We start from the raw sequence: 20,832 nt of genomic DNA, 5'->3' as shown, positions 1-20,832 counted from the left end.
AAGCTTCCTTTATCCAGCCTTCTCAAGTGATGCGAATCTGATTGGGAATGACTAAAGGAGCCTCACAGTCTTGGACCCTTTTCCTAGATTTAATTTTGCTACATTCCCAGAAAACTTTAAAAATAAGATCTAGGTATTTTTAAGCTAATTATGCAGGAAGCCTTATGTATGTATGTTTGTGAAAATGCCTCAAGGCTTTACTGCTTCTTGTTAAAATGAGAGTGTGTGAATGACGTTTCCTTGGGGAAGCTCTGTTTACAGGGATACATGGTTCTAAGGGTAAGCCTGTTTTTAGGAAGTCATAGCTGAAATGATATGACTAGCAGTCATATCATATGAAATGATATGACTAGCAGTTACTCCTCTTATAAGAATTTTCCTGAAGATAACTTAGTCAACAAAGGTCTAATGGCTGTTTCAGTATTGGCCAGACAAAATAATTTGTAAATCACCACCTTGTAACTGAAAAGTAAAATGGTGATTCTCCAGTTGTGCTCTGAGTTGTGTTGGAGGGTTTCAAGCCACAGATAAATATGGTCATCTTCTATGAATGTTAGATTTACTAAAAAAGGTTTTTTTTGGGGAAAAAGTCTTAATCATAAAAATAAAATGGCCATCATTTGCAATGACATGGATGGAGCTAGAGGGTATTATGCTAAGCAAAATAAGTCAATCAGAGAAAGACAATTATCATATAATCTCTCTGATGTGAGGAATTTGAGAAGTAGGACAGTGGGTTTTGGGGGTGGGGGGTGGAAATGAAACAAGATGGGATCGGGAGGGAGACAAACCATGAGACTCTTAATCTCATGAAATAAACTTAGGGTTGCTGGGGGGGTAGGAGGGTTAGGGATAGGGTGGCTGGGTTATGGACATTGGGGAGGGTAGGTGCTATGGTGAGTGCTATGAAATGTGTAACCCTGTTGATTCACAGACCTGTGCCCCTGGGGAAAATAATACATTATATGTTAATAAAAAATAAAATAAAATGGCCACTTATTTTACCAGCAAAATGAATTTATTTGGGAATAGGAGAGAAATTACAAATTGGGACATAAAAGCGATGGCAAACCATAGGCACGTCTGGAGGACATGGGTAGAGTAACTGTTATTTTATAGAGAAAATGGAGGCAGTTGGGAGGGGCTGCTTTGAACAGAAATCTTTTGGAAGAAAGAGTTCAGGATAGTGATGGTTTTTCATTGGCTGAATTGTGGCAATTTGTCATCGGCTAGGCTGATGCTGTTCAAAGAGGAAATCTTCCTACTTTCTGCCCAGGAATGTAAAGTGAGCTTTGATGGCAAGTTTGTGCATGAGTGCTCTCCCTGCGGGGCTCCCTGACTCCATTTTAAATGAGTGACCCTTTATTAATTTTCACAGTGGCTAAGTAAATTAACTGGTAAATTAAATGTTTAAAAACAAATGAATGTGACTATGACATCAGTGTAAAATAAGTGATTTTTTAAAAAAGTTCAGACATTGAAATAATTTCTTGCTTATATACGTCTCTCAAGTATATTTTCAGACCTCAGTAAAGGATATAGGTTAACATACAGATGGATAGTTTGGTTGTCATGTTCACATCATGTTTAGTCCCATTAAGCTTATTATATACTATCAAATATTCAGATTATTTGTCATTGTCTGCCTCTTTGGTTTACTTGCTTTCCTGGTATTTGCCAACACTGATATCTTAGATTTGAGGAAATAATGTTCTTTCTTACTCTTCTTTTTTTTCCCACACTCCTGGCATTGAGATATTATGATTTCTGATAGGCTTCCTTCCCTTTTTTTTACTTTTTTTTTTTTTTAAAGATTTTATTTATTTATTTGACAGACATATATCACAAGTAGGCAGAGAGGCAGGCAGAGAGAGAGGAGGAAGCAGGCCCCCCGTGGAGCAGAGAGCCCGATGTGGGGCTCGATCCCAGGACCCTGGGATCATGACCTGAGCCGAAGGCAGAGGCTTTAACCCACTGAGCCACCCAGGCGCCCCTTTTTTTTACTTTTTATTTTGAACTGTAGATATATAGGAACATGGACAAATAGAACAGAAAGGTCCTGTGTTCTCTTTATGGTTTCCCTATAATACAGTATTAAAACTAGGAAATAGACTTTGGTATAACACATGTGTAAAATTTTATCATTTTATAATGATATTGTGTCATTTTATCTCAAGTGTAGATTTATGCAGTTTATCACCACAGTCAAGGTAAAGAAGTATTCCATTACCACAAGATCACCCTAGAGCATCCTGCAAAAGAGATACTAAAAGACTCAGAGATATTTAACTTAGTTAAGGAGTTATTCACTTTCTTTTTTCTAATTTTTGAGGTATTTTTATGTACATGGTAGGTTATTTTGACTTTGGGGCCGTGTAAGAAAAAGAAACTTCAGGAGAGCTTTAAATAGTTAAAATAGTCATAAATAAAGATATAGATGGAGTCATTTGTGAAAGATTTTGAAGACTTAATCTAAAGTTTGTCTTCTAAAACTTGTGTTTTGAAAGGTTAGACATTAGACATTCATATGGCTGAAGATAGGGACTATGATCTCTTTCTGTCTCTATGACTACTCCTTTTTTGTGTTCTGGAATTAACCAGGTGAAACTTAAAACAGAAAAGGAGGAAACACATCAAAAGAGGGGTCCTTGTTGAAAGTCTTAAGTACCCAACCAGCCTTCTATTTTCCTGTGGAACCAGAGTTGGAGGAAAATAACTTTTTACCATTATCAAAAAACGCTCTTAAATGACATTCTGCCCCATTTGATTTTTTATAGTTACGAATGTCTACAACTACTACATGAAGTCGCTTTCTTATTTTGTTTAACCACATTCTGTTAGGATAATTATTCTATTACTAGGGCCTCAGAAATTCTTCTTAATAGATTTTCTTAGAAGTATTTCCAGGAAATCATGATCTGGGATTTTAGTGTCACATATTGTCATATGAATAGTGTAAATATATTGTTAAAGTACAGTTGTGATATCTTATTTTAATAGCTTTAAAGATATTTTTAGCTTTATTTTTTTGAAAATTTATTATTTTAAATATTTAAAATAGCTCTCTTCTGTCTGGTTTTCCGCTATAATGCACTAAATTAAAGTCTTTTTGGAATTTTGGTGATACTGTTGAAATTTTGTACTATCATAAACCATTCTTTTTAGGTTATCAGAATAAGGCAAAGAATTCCTATCTCTTTTCTCAGTTTTTGCCTTGTTATCTGAATGTATGTCATAATTTTGTTATTGTAGTGATATTTACACATTAGGTCCAGGTTACTGTCATCTTCATTATGTTCCTTATCAATTTTCCAAGGTTAAAACCTTTTTTTCCCCCACTTGCTTTATTAATTTTGAGTTGGGTGCATAGAAAGGACAAGGAAGAGAGTGAGCATGTTCATTTTGTCAAATGTATTTTCTTCTTTTCCACCAGTTGAAATGATGTACTTTTCCCTCAAATCTTTAATTTCACTCAGAATGAAAAAAAAAAAAAACACATTTTAATGGTTATTAAATGCTGAACACTGTTTTAAGTTAGTAAAAAATGGTACTGTGTATGTATAGAAAGAAAAGGTGGCTTTGTTTCTGCATTTACCAAGGATGACATGGTATGTTGCCATCTGTCTCTAACTTCTGTATCAACCCTAATTTGGGAATGTTGGTGTGGATTCTGCTAGTACTGAGGGCGTACTTTATTGTCAATATTATAGATAGTGACATTGGTGAGATTCAAGTGACTCTTAATTACCAGTTCTTCCCTTGAAGTTGCTCTTTACTTCATTGCTGCCTGGTAATATATCTATAAAAAAGCAGCTATTCTCTTATTTGTTCAGTATCAAATGTAAAAATCTAAATTTGTGATTTTTCATGTCATTCAGCTCAATTCTAAAGCAAGCAGAAAACTACATAACAGAAGCTTGATGTGTTTGTATTATAATGTAGACATTTTCTTAGTATTTATCCAATTTGAACTCCTCTAAGCATTTTTATGATTAAAAAAATCACAATGTGTTCAGGATGAAGTAGTTATAAAACCTATAAATTAATGTTTGATAAAGAAGGACTGCCATTTTACTAGTTTCTATTTCTGATTAAGGAATTGCTGTTTCTCATGTCTTCTTTTTGGTTTACATATTTTTGGGGGTAGTGGGAAAGAAATCACCCATCTTTTTACAACATATTTTGTCTGCATCGCTATTCCTTCACTTTGATATAAAAACCGGAATAGCAGGGTGCCTGGGTAATTCAGATGGTTAAGCATGGGACTCTTGATTTCAGCTCAGGTCATGACATCAGGGTCCTGAGGTCTGGCTCTGGGCTCAGAGGGGAGCCTGCTTGAGACTCTCTCCCTCTGCCCCTCCCGCTGCTTGTGTGTGCCCACATGCTCTAATACATCTTAAAAAAAAAAAATAAAAAAGCAAAAGCAAAACCCAAAACAATGAAGCCAGTAAAACATTGTTTATTAATGCAGTGCTATGCTAAGGCTAGTGGAAGGATTAAGGAAGGGCTTTGTCAATTTGGTATCTATATTTCAGTAGCTACTTTTTTATGCAGTTACTGCACCCTTCTAGGGCACCTGCCTTACATCATTTCCTCCTTGACTCATTTATGATATGAATGACAAATTTTCAAAATTTTAATTTCTTTATTTACATATTAGGTCCAGGTTAAATAAATTCTTTATTTATCTAAATACTTTCTTTATTTCTCCTTATGTCATTTCCTCCTTGACTCATTTATGATATGAATGACCAACTTTTGGAATTTTAATTTCTTTCTTTATTTAGTATTATGATACTAATAATAGTCCACTGTACAAAGGTTATTGTAAGAATAAATTAAGGTGGTATGCAGGGAAACTACTTTATCCTTACATACATGAATATCTTTGGAGTTAGTCAAGTCTGGGTTTAAATCCATTTTCCACCTCAGTGTTCTGCTGCTTTGTGATAACTGACAACTTGGTTTGCTTCTTTAAAATGGGAATTATTTTATCTACTCAGAAGGTTGTTTTGAAGTTAGATCTGATAATAATGTATGTGAAGCACCTAGTACATTGCCTGGTACCTAGTAGTTAATAAATGTTATTTCTCCTTTTTTTTCTTCCTTCCCTTTTCTCCATTTTCTTATTAAACTCCATTCTCCAACAGTTTTGGGGAAGGGTATCTAGTGAGATCAGATATGGGGTAGGTGAAAACGCTTTCTGTGTTCTTTGCCAAGCCCCAAAGAAGGGGCTTTCCTTTCCCCAAGGGAAGTCTTTGTTCAGGTTAGTGAGGGGGTTTCCTTGTGGATGAAAGACTGGGGAGATTTTACAAGTCACCACCTACCAACAGTTGTCCGATATCTTATCTGATACTGTCACTTCTGTGCTTAAAAGTCTCTGACATCTTCTCACTGCCTTTGGATGAAACTAAACTTAGGCTGCTGAACAAGACTCATTGTAATCTGGCCTCCATTATATATTCCACCATTATTCCCTGTCCCTTATCTGAAACATAGTTTTTGATTATAATTCCTCCAGCCCCACCCCATGCTTACATATGTGTATGGAGAACAGGGCACCCTGGCCTGAAGATGCTGAAGGGAGAAGTGTGTCCAATATACTTGGGGATGTGTTGGCACTTTTTCGTGCCCACTTGTGTTTTTTGTGGATACTCTGCTGGGAGTGCTTTTCTCCTTTCTGTAAAAGATAGATAAATTACATATCCAGCAGTAGCCAGTTAAAGTATTTTTTTGTAAATGGCCACAATCCCATCCCCAGAGCTGGTCACACTCCCTCCACTGTGGTCCTTTGTTCTCTTGTTTATATGGCTGGCTTTATTAGCACAATTTTCGTGTATCTTCTTCTTATCATCATGTTCTATTTGCCACCATGGGCTGAGACAGTGTCTTTTCACCTTTGCCTCCTTATTTTACATTCCTAGAGCATGCTTGCTAAACTTTTTAAATGACTTTATCTTCATGACAAAAGTTAAGTGCTCTGTAATGTGCTGTAACACACATAGCAGGCCAAGCCAGAACTACTCCTAAATTCCACCCCACTCCCTATATGAAGATGTACTTCCCACAAGTAGATTATAATCTCATAAGTGTACTCTATACTTAACCTTGTCAGTCACACAGAATATGCCTAGGCTAATAGGCAGATAGGGTTGGTGGGTGAAAATATAACTTTATTATGTCATTTCACTGCTTTTTGCTGCTTAAGCAAATTTGGTGTACTGAAAGGAGGAGATAGATTTATAGGTAGGGAAATTATAGATAGAAAATAGGAGAACATAGATTTATAGATAGAAACAGCTTGTCCAAAAGTGTCTGAGAAGAGCCAGTAGGTCAGGTTTTGCACATTTGCAAGCTTATGAAGGAGGATAGCACACCATGTGTGTTGGCGGTGGAGGTGGGGGTGTGGAATAGATGGGTGGGTGGGAAAGTGGAGCAGAACAACAAAGATGGTGAATCCTAGGGCATACAGGGGAAGTCTGTTTCTAAGTAGTTCTCAGAGGTACTTGAAATAAGTAGGTAAGAATAACTTTGTGAGCAAGAATCAGGAAGCTTGAGAGTATAAAAGATGTTTATAGTAGAGCTAACAGAACGGAATGCATGAGGGTCAATGATAGAATTGGAGTTGAAATTGTAAGTGGGTCACATGTAGTTCTCAGGAATGCCACCTACTGGGCCCATGTTCATCTTTGGGGATATTTACTGTCCCCAAGTTACATTACACAGTAGGGAGGAACGGGGAAAAGTAGAGGTACAGAAAGACTAAATCAGTTTGGCCATGTTTTTTCCCCAAAATGAATATTGGGATATACGACCTGAAATATAGTTTGTGGACAGATCTAGGAAGTGTTTTTTTTTTTTTCCTTTTTTAAAAGATTTTGTTTATTTGACACAGACACAGTGAGAGAGGTAACACACACAAGGGGAGTAGGAGAGAGAAGCAGGCCTCCTGTGGAGCAGGGAGCCCAATGCAGGGTTCGAGCTGAAGGCAGACACTTAAGAACTGAGCCACCCAGGGGCTCTGAAATCTGGGATTTTTATAGTGATAATAGATAAGTGCAAACCATTTGGGCCTAGGATTCGGTTCAGTTCAGTTAACTTCAGTAAACACTAAGAGCTATTCTTGACTGAGAAAAACAAAGAATATTCTGATTTGCCCTTCACAGAGCTTGTGTTGTAATTTGAGGAGTAGGAAAATAATTACTGAAGGGTAAAATAGTGTTTTGTTTTGCTATTTTTTTTTAATTCAAAAAACTATGGTTTTATCTAAAACACTGATTTTATGACACAGATTGGAGAGATGATGATTTATTTGATGCTGATATTATTTGATAGTAGTACCTTATAACATATTTTTAGGATTTGTTTTTTTTTTTAAAGTTTATTGTGTTTACTCTGTTTTCAGATTGCTCTTTGTTTCTTCTGTTGATATTGAACATGTGAGTGTGAAAAATGAGGTTGGTAAACTTGAAAAATGTATTATTTTTAGAACATCAGCTTTTTGATGTAACAGCCTTATTTTATGTGTCCTTCATTGAAGCCACATTACATTCTTCTTTGAAGGTTGTAATTATGTAAAACTTATAAATACAAATGTTGGGATATAAAAATCAGTATTTTTATATTTTATTCTCTAGAGAACGTTATATTCTTAAAGTATAATTTACCTTAAGTGATCATCTAGTTTATCCCTTTTCATTTTATAAAGACACATTAAATGACCTGCTCAGACTCACAAAGGTTTGACTCAAATGAGACCAAGTTGGGACTAGATTTTGGTGTTCTGGCCCATAATACAGGTCTCTGCTGCTATCCATGTATTGATGTTAAATAAAAGGCTTTGTTATAAGTAATGGTCTTTCTGTTTTTTTCATTAAGATGGCAGGTGACTCGAATGTACTGTCAGTATTCTGCATTATTCTTCTGGAGCTGCTGAGGCACTCAGGATTCCTTCCTAATTTAGCAATGTATTTTTTCAAGTCTCTCTTATATTTTTGGGGGCTCTAAAGATCAGAGTAACAAGCCAGCACTCTTCCAGGGCAGAGGGAAACCTCAGGGAATGGTCAATAGAGTAGAGCAGGTTTGGAAGGAAGGGGGATGGTCCAGAGGAATGGTTCCCAAGTTTTTTAGGGAATTCCCACTCTTCTTTGACAAAATGAGAAAATAAGAATTATGTAGTGATGACAAAATAAAAAGTTGATAACTATACTAATGCTCTATTTTTTTTTGGGGGGTGGGTTTGGTTTTTTAAAAAACTTTGAGTCCATGTAGCCCAAAAAGTGTGGGAGACACTCATCCAGAATCTGCAGTGCTGTTTGGGGAGAAGAGGTCTGGGTAGAAACTGGATGATATCAGGGACTGGATGCCTATGGTGAGAAAGAAGCTGAGAGACCAGCACATTTTAAAATGGATGACTGGGGTGCCTGGGTGGCTTGGTAGGTCAAGGGTCCGACTTTGGTTTCAGTTCAGATTGTGATCTCTGTCTTGTGGAATGGAGCCCTGAGTCAATGCTCAGTGGATAGTCTGCTTGGGATTCTCTCTCTTCCTTTCCTTCCCCCACCCTTCCCTTCTCTGGCACACACACACTCTCTCTCTTTCCAGTAAATAAATAAATCTTTAAAATGAACAGTATGTCAAATTTGAGCATAGTGGGGTGGTGTGGAAATGGAAAATGAAGGCTATTTAGTCGGCTCTCAATGTCAGTGTTAAATAAGGTTTGTATATGAAGAACATGTGGTGGACAGTGAATTGAAAGCATGCTTATTTGGAATTCTTGGTGTCTGTTGGACCCATTCCATAATCTTAACCTAATTGTAGAATTACTGAGTGTTTCACCTTCAAAATGGGAACTAAAAATGCTGATTTTTAAAGCACTTTAGGATCTTCAAATAAAGTGTACCACCGCAAGCTTCAAAGATAGTTTCTTCACTTAGATAGTCTTTGAAACGGGATTCAACTAAAGCTTTACAAAGTAGTATTAGGGTTCCTGGTGACAGCAGTCTTGCCTTTTGTTCATGTTTTCAAAACCCTCCTGCATGTTATATTGTATGTGCTCTGTAATTATGAAGTGATGTGAAAAAATTATTTTTTGGAAAGTTGCCTTAACATGTTAATGGAACACTGGCAACATTACTAAGATTAAAAATGCAAACTGCTTTACAGAGCTCTGACTTTATAGGACCTAAGTGCATGCTGCTAAAAGCAAAATGAAAAAGCAAAAAAAACCCAAAAAGAAAGAACACCAAAATGATCCTCCTTCTCCTCTACTGATATCACCTATAAACAATCCCCAACGAAAAGGTGATGATATACTAGGGTGCATTGAAAGTCATGTCATCTGGAATCAACATATGGAATGAAGCATACTAAGAATTGTTTCTGATTTTTTTCTTCTTCATATCATATAAGCTCTAAATGTGTTTTCCTCTTGGATCAGGAAGAGAAGGAATTCAAAGATCAATTTTATATTTGGTTAGCTTTTATGTTCATGTATAAAAACATGTGTGAGAAAAATGGAAACATTTAACTTTTATTCCTGCTTAGTTTGAATAGAAAGATAAATCATGTATTTAAGACTTGTTTACTTATTGTGTAATTTTCTGAAAGCAAAGTGCACTTGACCCTTAAAACATGGGTTTGAACTGCCTGGGTCCACTTATGCATAGATTTTTTTTTTATAGTACAGTGTGGTAAATGTATTTTAATGATTTTCTTTCTTTCTTTTTTTTTTTTTTAAAGATTTTATTTATTTATTTGACAGGCAGAGGTTACAAGTAGGCAGAGAGGCAGGCAGAGAGAGAGAGGAGGAAGCAGGCTCTCCACGGAGCAGAGAGCCCGGTTTGGGGCTGGATCCCAGGACTCTGGGATTATGACCCGAGCTGAAGGCAGAGGCTTTAACCCACTGAGCCACCCAGTCGCCCCTGACGATTTTCTTAATGTCATTTTCTTTTCGTTAGCTATCTTTATTGTAAGAATACAGTATATAATATGTATAATATACAAAGTGTGTGTTAATCAACTGTTCATTTATAAGCTTCTTATTAGTAGTTAAGTTTTTGGGGAACCAAAAGTTATATGTAGATTTTTGAGATTTTCGACCATGTGAGGGTCAGTACACTTAACTTCCTCATGTTCAAGAGTCAACTATAAAACTATTTAAAAACAGAATGTCACTCTGATTTATTATATTAATTTCAAATTGACTTTCAGAGATTATTTCTTTTGAAAAACATTTTATATTTATAAATTTTTTTCTGATGATCAAAATAATACAGAATCATTGCAGAACATTCAGAAAGCCTGGAAATACATTAAGAAATAGAAAAAAAAAATCACCTCTTAGTAACTAACCAAAGATATGCTCTTAAAATCTCAACATTTTTTTTTTTTTAAAGATTTTATTTATTTATTTGACACACAGAGAGAGATCACAAGTAGGCAGAGAGGCAGGCAGAGAGAGAGAGGAGGAAGCAGGCTCCCTGCTGAGCAGAGAGCCCGATGCGGGGCTCGATCCCAGGACCCTGAGATCATGACCTGAGCCGAAGGCAGCGGCTTAACCCACTGAGCCACCCAGGCGCCCCTCAACATTTTTTTTTCTGATTTTTTTTCTCTTTACATTTTTGAGATCATACAAAAAATTTTAACATCCTGCTTTTTCAACATAATATATATTATATATGGAGAGTATATTACAATATATATAGAATATATGGAGTATATATATTATATAGAGAGAGCATTTTAGATATTTTAAACATTGTAAACATAATTATTGATTACTACATGATCATTATCTGGCTTGGACATACTAAATCTGTTTCTCTGTTATTGGACAGTTACATTCTTTGTATAAATATTAAATCTTTAAATTAATGCAATTTTGGTTTTTTTGAGGCTTTCCTCTTCAGTTGAGTAACTTAGTTGATAAAACTCTTCTTAGGATTAGAGGATTAGATTTTCCTTTCTTCCTTTCATTCCCTCAATTACATGCTGGCTAATTCCTGGGCTTTTTCCTCCCTGTTCCTTGTAATCTGAAAAACTCCATGTTTTCTGCTACTGGTATGATAACTTCAGTTAAGCTGTGATTGATATATTATGATTGTACATAGGTAAAGTATATATGGCTCCTTTCTTACAGTTACCATGAACCTCAACAGGAGGTCCTTATGCAGCTTGAAAGCTATGAGTATACTTGGAGAGAATATAACAAAGATGTTAAATAGAATATAAAGAATGAAGTATTGCTTACTTACTGTGCAGTTTAAATTTTTTTCTAGTATAAAGTGTTTACCTTAGTTGTATATAAAATGAAGTATTTTATACCAATATTAATACTGATGGTTGCATGAATTAAGTATTGATTTTTTATGTATAATTTACTTTTTATTGATCTCAGGAGTGCAACAACAGTTTGTCAGTACTGTATTATAAACATTCTATTGGCTGTAAGGAGCATATCTGAATTTAATAATTATATTCTTTTCAATAAAGTTTGTCATTTTGTAGGAAAAGATGTGTTATGGACGAGATTTTTGAACAAAATGCTTGGTCTTTAGATTCCTTGGTAAGGCTATGTGGATTTTTCCCTGGTTTAAGATCTTTTTATTCATATTGGAAAAAAATACTACCACTCTATGCAAAAGTACATTTCTAATCAAAATAAAGTATGTTTCTGGGGAAAATTTGTCAACATTCCTTTTCTTTAACTTGATTCAAATTTATTTAAAAAATAAGCTTGTGAAGTTAAATTTAATTAGATATTGACATTATTTCTGAAAATAGTCACAAAATGTAATAAAAACTAAGGTCTGCATTTTTATTTAACACAGCACTCTGTATGTGTGTTTATGTGTGTGTGTGTATGTGTATGTGTGTGAGTTTATTATTCTTATATTTGTGTTTAGATTATTTTAAAGAATAAATAGCTCATCTGGCATTATATACTATGAATTTCACATCTCATTGAAAGAATAAGGTGGTAATAATAAATTATATGTTTTATGATTGCATTTCACTTAGATCATTTTAGTTAAGATGGTAATAATAAATTGTATGTTTTATGATTGCATTTCACTTAGATTATTTTAGGAATTTATCATAGGATGATATATGATTTCTTCTCAGGTTTTTATTGCAAAAGTATCTCTGATTTTTTAATACTCTAATACTATTGTTTTACTTAGAAGGCATGAGAAAAATATTAGTTTGCACACAAAGAACCTTGATATTTTCTCCTTAAATATTTCTTGAATTTTATTCTTTATTTCCATAAAGGATAGGTTATTATTAGAGCATTTGTCCTTGTATGTTGCAAAATCCTTCTGAACTCAGCACAAAGACAGCTTTAATGAATAATTAGATAAAATGATGCAGCCACTATCTTTCTAAATGGAAATCAAATCAGAATATATAATAATTTTTTCCCACAAATCTGTTGAAATCAGAAGTAAAATTTCCTCACTGCTTTTTTTGTTTGTTTGTTTGTTTTAGAGAGGGAGAGGTGGGGCAGAAGGAGAGGGAGAGAGAGAATCTTAAGCAGGCTACATGCCCAGCGGGGAGGCTGATGTGGGGCTCAGTCTCACAACCATGAATTCATGATGCAAGCTGAAATGAAGAGTTGGGCATTTAACTGTCTTAGCCACCCAGGCACCCCAACCCACAGAGAGAGAGAGAGAGAGAGAGAGAGAGAGTGTGTGTGTGTGTGAAGATTTTATTTATTTATTTGACAGAGACAGCGAGAGAGAGAACACAGTCAGGAGGAGTGGGAGAGGGAGAAGCAGGCTTCCCACCCAGCAGGGAGCCCAATGTGGGGCTCTATCCCAGGACCCTGAGATCATGACCTGAGCGGAAGGCAGACACTTAACGATTGAGCTACCCAGGTGTCCCCAGCTTGCCACAGTATATTCTTGAAGTGAAAGAAAAAGCAAAAGGCCTGTTTAGAACCAGTGTTAACGTGCAATGAAGTTAGCTAAAATAAGCCAGTTAATATTTCAGAGTTATAATAGGGGAGGGTCTTACAAAATTAAGGGTGTGTTTGTTTTCTTTTTACCTGATTGATTGGTTTATAATGTTAGAGGTGCTAGTACAGTGTGGTTTTAAAAAATGGCAATTCAGTAATCCTATTTGCTTCATTGTCAGTGTTCTCTCATATCATTACAAAGATACTTGGGAAAAGTCTATATATCTCTGGGCTTTAATTAGGCATGGGAACATGCAGAGTTTAAAAGTAAAAGTAATTGCTCAGCCTCTGATAACTTGCACATAGTGAATCACCTTTAAAAGAATGCTACATAAAACAAACCATTGTATAGAGGAGATAGGAAAATATAGTTTTGTTGCTGGATCTGCTGGGAGGGATTTGCAAATTTTGTGAGATCCTGCAGAGAGTCAAGCAAAATCTGCATTACTGCACATTATCTCCTGTGGGGAAGAACCAGCAGGACTGCTTACGGTTCTCAACTATCTCTGCTGTATATACTTTTGTCCTACTATGTAAAAAGCTTCCCATTTGCTGGAAACAGTAAGAGTGTTTAACACTGAGAGAAAAGGATTAAAAAAAAAAAAGATGAAAAATACCAACTACATGAGAAGAACCTTTATAGCCAAGCTTGACAAGAATACTGGGAGTCAGGTTAAAGGGTGGTTAGATGAGCTAATATGATTCTGCATAAGGTCTTTTATTTTAAGAAATAAGTTAAACAGTAGTAGGTTTTATAGTTGAAAACCTTTATAAGTTGAGTTGTAAAATAATCATTTTAAAGGTAGTTGTTAGATTCATTTTTTGTGTGTAATTTTATCCTAGTTTCTTATATTTACTTATTGTAATTTCTGGCACTTTTCAAGAGGGAGGATGCCATCTTATCAATAAGCCATTTACATTGTCTTAAAAGCTTATTTCTGCTTCATACATAGGGTAGTTCGTAAGCTTCAAACAAATTTATTTATTTATTAAAGATTTTACTTATTTATTTGACAGAGAGGGAGAAAGAGTGAGCACAAGCAGGGGGCACTGGCAGCAGAGGGAGAGGGAGAAGCAGGCTCCCTACTGAATAAGGATCCCAGTGTGGGGCTCGATCCCAAAACCCCAGGATCATGACCTGAGCCGAAGGAAGATGCTTAACCAACTGAGCCACCAGGTGCTCCCAATTTTTATAAAAAAGAATAAAATTGTTGCAATTATGTTTTCATTTAATAGAATTTGTCTAAAATAATAGTTGTGGGCGCCTGGGTGGCTCAGTGGGTTAGGCCGCTGCCTTCGGCTCAGGTCATGATCTCAGGGTCCTGGGATCGAGTCCCGCATCGGGCTCTCTGCTGAGCGGGGAGCCTGCTTCCTCCTCTCTCTCTCTCTCTGCCTGCCTCTCTGTCTACTTGTGATCTCTGTCAGATAAATAAATAAAATCTTTAAAAAAAAATAAAATAAAATAATAGTTGCTCCAGGATTTTAATGCATTAAAGTGACAACAAATGAAATGATTGATTTTGACAAAATTCCAAATGAACGTTAAATTAGATTAATATATATGTTACTTTTAATTGAACTAAACATTTGTCATTTTCAAGTAGATAACTCTTTAAGATATCCCATTATGATTCATTTTTCAGATGAAAATTTTAAATTTCAAAGTGTTTGCCAATATTTTTCTTCCTCTAGTAATTAGAATAAATAATGTAGACTAGAAAGGAAGAAGTTAGTGACCATGCTGTTACTTTTAAGCATTTTACAATTTTTACTGAGCAGTTGGTTTATATAAAAAGGACTAAGAATCTTTGGTATCTTACTTCAGGAGTAAGGCTTAAATGATGGAAAGCTATTGATCATTTTAAAGTATGTGTAATATAAATTTTCATTATAGTTCAAAATAATTTTTTATTTTAAAACTTATTTTTATGCACAATAAAGACTTTTTCTTGAATGGTCCTTGTATTAAAGAGATTGGGTATATATGTATGATTCTCTGTGTACGTATACTTTTAAAAAAACAACTGTTCAAGTAATTGATATTGAAAAGTAATTTTGACACAATTGTACTGAAGAAGTTTTATCTTTATATATCAATGTGATTAATGAAAATTGCTAGTGATCTTTTCCAAAACAGAAACTATGTTTTATTTTATTTACTTTGAGATCCCTACATTCAGGACTGTGTCATCTAGGGTGGAGTTCATATTCAGTAGTGTTTACTGAATGTGTTTCAGTATCTTTTCTCATGAAGTCTTATTTTTCACCAAGCTGAGATACCACATTTGTTTAATCAAGGTGAGATACCACATTTGTTATATAAGCCACTGAAAGTTTCAATGAATTTAAATGTTTCTAAATCCACTTGTTAATTGTATTTGAATTACCATGCATTTCTGCTGTGAGGAGTAATCTTTTGAGTAGAACAAAAAGGTGTCTGAACTGATGTAGGAAACAAAGGCAAAAGAGAAAAATTAAATTTCCTTACTGTCTAAAGGCGATCGACAAGTCCTTGAAACAGTCAGGAGGAACAGACCTTCCTCTGGGAGCTCAGCTGCCTCCATGTTGACACTTTGCTAATGGCAAAAGGCGGTCTTCGCCTGACTCCTTAGGATTCTGTGAGTCTACTTCAACATCTAAAAATTGTTTTGGAGACTTTATCTCTGCCCCCCCGCCCCGATATAATGTTAGCAATCATCCTGCAAGCATATGGCCCACTGATAAACATCTGAAGGGTCTCTTGAGTAAGTTTTTACTGAACAGTAATGAATGACCTTTTTCTAACAGTAGATAGACCTCTCAAGCTCCTGGAAACCTTGTTTCCAAAACACCCTGGAGGCTTGTGGTGTCCCTAACACCTCCCAAGTTGAAAGTATATAATGTATACAATATAAAATCACAATGCCAGTGCAGCTCTTTCTGCCCACTAGTCCCGTCCCTGTGCATAATAAAACCAACTTTTTGTGCCCAGGATGTTTCAAGAATACTTTCTTGGCTATTGGCTTTGAACCCCAGCATTTTCTACATCATGAACAATAATGTATTTTTCCTTTCTTCAAAAATGCTTTTGCAGTTTTTTTTTTAAATCAATTTTCTGATTATAGAAAAGGTGTTTCTGACATCAGTCTTCTGTTTTGGTCAGTTCTCTAATATTTTCTTACTGTTTAATTTTGCTATATTTTTATTTCTTGATTGTATTCTTTTTTTTTTTTTTTAAAGATTTTATTTATTTGACAGTGAGAGAGAGAGAGATCACAAGTAGGCAGAGAGGCAGGCAGAGAGAAAGAGTAAGGGAAGCAGGCTCCTGCCAAGTAGAGAGCAGAGAGCCTGATGTGGGACTCGATCCCAGGACCCTGAGATCATGACCTGAGCCGAAGGCAGCGGCTTAACCCACTGAGCCACCCAGGCGCCCTTGATTGTATTCTTATACCTGATTTCTAAAAAAAACATACTATTTCCTTTTAATTTTACTTCAGGTTTTTACTTTAATACCTCCACAGTCCGGTCTTAAGGGTGCATATATGCACATGTTTGTGTGTGTGTCTATGTGTATATTTGTAGTGATAAGATACTATAACAAATGTTTACATTTGACCCAATGTTTACATTGACTTAAGTAAGATGGAAGCTTATTTCTCCTTCACATAATGGTAGTAGGGTAATCCAGGATTGTCAACATGGTTAGCTTCACAAAGTTACCAGTCCCCAATGCATTACATTTTATTGTTCTGCAGACTTATAGGGCATTGTTCTTGTTTGCAAGGTTAAATATGGGTCATTGCCACATCTGTATTTTAGTTAAAGAAAAGAGGGAAAGAGCTGAAGCAGAAGAGCAGAAGGCAAACAATATCCTTTAAGAAAGTAATCCAAAATTTTCACATTCCATGGCAAATTGTCTCATGGCTACACTGGAAAGCTGGAAAGTTCAGTCTCTCTATTGGGCGGGGGGGGAGGCACTCATTCAGTTAAAACTCTGTTACTATAAAGCAAAGGAAAAATGGACTTAGTGACCACTATAAGTTGCCACAATGCATTTAAATTGTATCCTGATGGTTGGTAGTCCTGTTTCATTTATGCTTTTAAGGAAAAGATCAAGGAAGAAGAGAGTATTTCTGGCTTTTTGCAATGTGTCGACAGTGACCTAGAAGCATTTTATGTTAAGCATAATTAGGTCTTCCAGTGAGAAAATTGAATCTTAGTTGTGCTTAAGGCCTGAATGACCTCATGTAAGGACTTTCTCTTCAGTATCAACCTTAGCATAATTTGGGTTTGAGGGTTTTTATTAAGGGAAATTGGGTTTCATACACAGGACATCTGGGTGTCCATCGTTAAATATACTGCTTCTTTATGTTAATGTTACTGTTATAATTTCCTTCTCTCTCTCTCTCTTTTTTTTTTTTCCACAGCACTTTGGTGAAGTCATAATTCCCAATGGTGCTTTTCATATATTATCCATTCTCTTAGCTTTAAGGAGTGTAAGACCTATCAGAACATTTTTTTAAAAAGATTTTATTTATTTATTTGACAGGCAGAGATCACAAGTAGGCAGAGAGGCAGGCAGAGAGAGAGGAGGAAGCAGGCTCCTTGCCGAGCAGAGAGCCGGATGCAGGGCTCGATCCCAGACCCCGGGATTATGACCTGAGCTGAAGGCAGAGCCTTTAACCCCCTGAGCCACCCAGGCGCCCCCAGAATTTTTTTTTTTTTAAATGGTTTATAGTTCTACCTTCAGATGTAAGACTTTTCACATTAAAACACTAGAATATGCTGCATCATCAAAGCTGAGGGAATTCAAGGACCCTCATATATTGCTGGTGGGAGTCTAAAATATCAGTCCTTTGGAGAGCTATTTGTTAATATTTATGACAATTCCTAAGACATATCTCCTTTAATACAGCAGTTCTGTTTCTACAGATAAACTTACACATGTGGCATGATATATTTATAGGGTTATTTGTTACAACATTGTAACAGCAAAGATAGGTTCTGAGTTGCTGTCAGTTAGGGACTAGTTAGAAAAAAACATGTACTTTTTTATAAAATGGAATACTATGTAGCTACATAAAATGTTGAAGCAGCTTACTTACTGAAATGAAAAACTCTCTTAAGATTTATGTGGAAAAAAAACCCCGGTATAACAGTATATATAGAACAGTATGTGTGATAAGACTCCTGTGTGAAAAGAAAGGAATAAAATGATATATACTCAAATATGTTTGTAAGCACATAAAATATCTTCCAGAATTAAAAATGCATATGGTAGAACCAATATATATATAAATTTTAAGAATTACACCATAAACACCCTCTTAGGAATCCTAATTTTATTCTAATGAAATTATATCTATTTTGACACAGTGAAGGGGATTTTTCTTCATTAAGATAAAAATTTAAGTGTTCATTTTAGAAAAATACAGTACTAATTGGCTAGTTCAACTGTCTCTGATGCTGCAGTTCTCTTCTATAGTATCTCTGCTAATTGGTTATCCCTCATGTGTCTGAATACTGCCATTGATAGGACTCTATTAACTTTCTAAGGTAGCAAGTTCTGTTTATTTAGCTACAGTGAGAAAAGATCTGTCTGGGGTAAAACAGAGATCGGGGAACTGGATATTACTAATCTGAAGTTACTGAAAAATTCAAATTCATTTCTTGAAATAAGGGATCAGATTGTTGTAAGGCTTCTTATTGTAGGAGTGTCTATTCGTATTTGAGACAGTGAATTCTCTTGCTAAATAGTGTTAGAATTCCTTTTTATGTGAGGCTAAAATCTACCCAGATTTACCTCTTGCATGACTTACATTTATTGGATCTTAACTCTTTTCTGTGACTATTATTTAAATAAAAGCCTTTCAGATATTTGAAAAGAGACAGTAAAGATCCTTTGTTATTTTGACTATTCTTCATATTATATAATTTCCAGATTTTATTATCCTGTTTCTCCGTGGACATTCCTCAGTGGAAATGTTGCAGAAGTGGACATAAGTTTCTAGGTAGGATGTCAATATACAAAGGATATGCCTTGTTTTAGATGTGTGTATGTGTTTGTTTTAATGCTGAACAAGAGTTTATTAGTTCTTTTGGCACCCTACGGCACATTGTTGTCTTATTTTGACTTTGAGGTCCGTTGGAATATCAGATATTTTTCATATGAATTGCTATTAATTATTGCCTGTACAGTTACTGTCTCTTCAATACTTCTTATTTTTTATATAAACTGTTCTTATAATTCTCATTTGTTCATCATAGAAAAATTCTTTTAAAAACTTAGAAAAGCAAGAAGAAAGTTCCAAGTTGTACTCATTATAGCCTCTATTAATACAGAATTGGCTATCCTTGCAGGGATTTTCTAGAAAAGTGTTTTTTTTTTTTAAGATTTTATTTATTTATTTGACAGATCACAAGTAGGCAGAAAGGCAGGCAGAGAGAGAGGAGGAAGCAGTCTCGAGGAGGATGCGGGGCTCGATCCCAGAATCCTGGGATCATGACCTGAGCTGAATGCAGAGGCCTTAACCCACTGAGCCACCCAGGCGCCCCTAGAATAGTGTTTTTTAAATTCTAGGATGCTACCCAGTTGTCAGCTATGAAGTCAATTTAGTGAGTTACAATTAGCATTTGAAAAAAGAGATAGATAGCTTTGCGCAGTGGCAGTATCGTAGCCAATGAGGTTTATCCGAGGCGCGATTATTGCTAATTGAAAAAAGAAATAGAATCATATAAAATGGAAAATATTATATAACATTTACAGAAAAAGAGTAAATACTGTTCCATAAAAATATTTTAATTAGGTACTTTTATATCTGCATTTGTGCAAAGGACCAATATATACAAGATATTTGTTGGAGTTGATCACACTGGGAAAAAAAAGTTTATCAGTGGATAAACTGTCCTTTTTTCCCCCCTTTCCTTTTCTTTCTTTTTCATTTCATTCTTTCTCACCATCCATCTTGGCAGATGTTCAGCCAACTTTGAAACTACCTAATTAAAAGATCGTCCAGCCCACTGTTTTCTTTCTTTTCCACAAGAATTCCATGAGAGACTGTATCAGGTTTTTTTTTTCCCATAGATCTTATATGAGGTAACATACACAGTGGTTATAAGAATGAAGCCCCTAGTAGAAGAGTGTTCCAGGATTGAATCCTGTGCCCACAATTGACTAACTCCATGTTTTTGGGTCGTTTGCTTTATCAGTTTATGACTCAGTTTCCTCATTCTTAGAATGGTGGTAATAATGTTTTTACTCATAGGGTTATTATAAGGGTCAAATGAGATAATACTGAATTAAAAAATTAAGTTCAATGAGTGCTGATACCACTGTTAATAACTTTAGTGTGTCTTTAATTTTCCAGGTTAGTAATCCTAATAGAAAATCATTTATATCTGGCATGACCTCTTAATGAACTCATGATAACTCTTGATCAAGTGCTTCATTTTATAAGAGCTCACAAATCATCTATTAAATAATTATTTTTAAAAGATGTTATTTTTGGGGTGCCTAGGTGGCTTAGTCAGTTAAGCATCTGACTCTTGATTTTAGCCCATGTCATGATCTCAGAGTTGTGAGATTGAGCCCCTCATCAGGCTCCTTGCTCAATGGGGAGTCTGTTTGAGATTCTCTCACTCTGTCTTCCTCTGCCTCTCTCCCCTGCTCTCTCTCTCTCAATAGATAAATAAATCTTTAAAATGTGTATTCTCAAATTTTGCTAGGGATTATACAATAGTCTCCATTCTCTGTAATTGCTATCCTGTGCTCTTTGAGAATCAGGACTTATTTTATAGTCTTAATTTTCTGGCACACTCAGTGATCATATCTGTACTTTATGAGAAAATTTTGAATTAGAATTTATTTGGGACTGAAGAGTTAAAATCATTCATTT

At 35.3% G+C, this 20,832-nt stretch overlaps 1 protein-coding gene and 1 pseudogene across 1 annotated transcript in view; both read left to right on the top strand.

The window, feature by feature from the left end:
- NAALADL2 (N-acetylated alpha-linked acidic dipeptidase like 2) overlaps positions 1 to 20,832 on the top strand; it is a 1,427,879-nt gene that overhangs the window by 7,508 nt on the left and 1,399,539 nt on the right. The window lies entirely within an intron of this gene.
- Positions 19,589 to 19,719, top strand: LOC123940997 (annotated as a pseudogene).

Source organism: Meles meles, chromosome 4, assembly GCF_922984935.1.
Source record: "Meles meles chromosome 4, mMelMel3.1 paternal haplotype, whole genome shotgun sequence".
Classification (NCBI taxonomy): domain Eukaryota; kingdom Metazoa; phylum Chordata; class Mammalia; order Carnivora; family Mustelidae; genus Meles; species Meles meles.
The sequence above is the reverse complement of the archived record's forward strand: the minus strand, read 5'-3'. Positions and strand labels throughout refer to the sequence as shown.